This window comes from Rhinopithecus bieti, unplaced genomic scaffold (assembly GCF_001698545.2).
Source record: "Rhinopithecus bieti isolate Rb0 unplaced genomic scaffold, ASM169854v2 scaffold_2350, whole genome shotgun sequence".
NCBI lineage: Eukaryota > Metazoa > Chordata > Mammalia > Primates > Cercopithecidae > Rhinopithecus > Rhinopithecus bieti.
In genome coordinates, this window is record NW_016803902.1 from 136790 (window position 1) to 138304 (window position 1515).

Sequence of the window (1515 nt, forward strand, 5' to 3'; positions counted from 1 at the left end):
GAGACTCCGTCTCAAAAAAAAAAAAAAAAAGTAAAAATAAAAGCCTCAGGTTTTAGAAAGCATTGTCCTGGCCGGGCACAGTGGCTCACGCCTATAATTCCAGCACTTTGGGAGGCCAAGGCAGGTGGATCACTTGAGGTCAGGAGTTTGAGACCAGCCTGGCCAACATGGCAAAATCCCATCTCTACTAAAAATGAAAAAATAAACTGGGTGTGGTGGTGCACACATGTAATCCCAGCTACTCAGGGGGCGGAGGCACGAGAATAGCTTGAATCTGGGAGGCGGAGGTTGCAGCGAGCTGTGATCGCACCAATGCACTCCCAACCTGGGCAACAAGGCAGGACTCCATCTCAAAAAAACAAAGCACTGTCCTAGATGATGGGCAAAATAAGTCTGTGTCCTCATGAAGCTTACTTAAGAATAAATAGGCTTGGAGAGACGAAAAGGCCCTGAGTCCAACTCAGGAGTGGAGAGCTAAGATTCAAATTCAGCTCTTGAATGCAAATTCTATGCATCTGAAACTACTGACCCCTCTCTCCCTCCCCTCCTCACTCTCTCCCTAACCTGATCCTGCAGGCTGGAACTTTTCCTTCTACCTGATATAAATATTTGGGAGCAGGAGAGCTATTTTATTTCTATCAGGCCTCACACTGACAAGCACAGATGGCTCTGAGGCTGAGACTGCTTTATTCTCCAAAAGTGCAGTGAAGGAGATGGATTATTGGATCTGAAGTCACCAGGGAGGCTTGAATTCTGCTGTTGGTACTGCTAAGCATCCATTATGCACTAGGCCCTAAAAAGAATTCAAAGGGCCATTACTGTGTTTTTTTCTCCTGGCGTTAGACTTTTCAAAATTGATTTTGTTTTGTTTTGTTTTGTTTTAGCAACGTTTTACGTGCTCATAATTTAAAAAGTGAAAAGCACTAGAAGGCACGTTTCAAAATACCACGTCCACTATCCCATTGCCCCCTACCCTTTATTCTGTCTTCACTGAATCAATTACTTCCACTCTTTTAGCTGACAGTATACCATTCTTATTAATTTTCTTATTTTCTATTATGGTAGTTGAAGATTTAGTGTTTTTATAATACCATTACTCCTTTCCCCCCGACTCCAGGCTCCTGATATAGTTATTTCACAGTTTTTTGATAATTAATAGCGTTTACATTTTGATTATGTGAATACTGTTTAATGGTTCAGACAGGATCCTGGCAGGATACAAATGGCACCATTAAACAGGGTAATTTGAAGAGATTAAAGGGACAATTTACAAAAGTTTGGGTGGCATGTCGAGAAACCAAGCAAAGGCCTGATGAGGCAATGGGAAGAAGTTAACAGGAGAGAAGAGAGACCCCTGAGGGGAGGTAAGGCGCAGGGTCTGCCCATTGTCCTGCAGAGAGGGTGCAATCTCACTCTTCTTCCTCACACCCAGTCTCCGCCAGTGAAGGTGGAAGACAGGAGACACCATGGCTGTGTGGTCCATTCAGGTCAACCTCCAGAGCCCAGAGCAGTGTG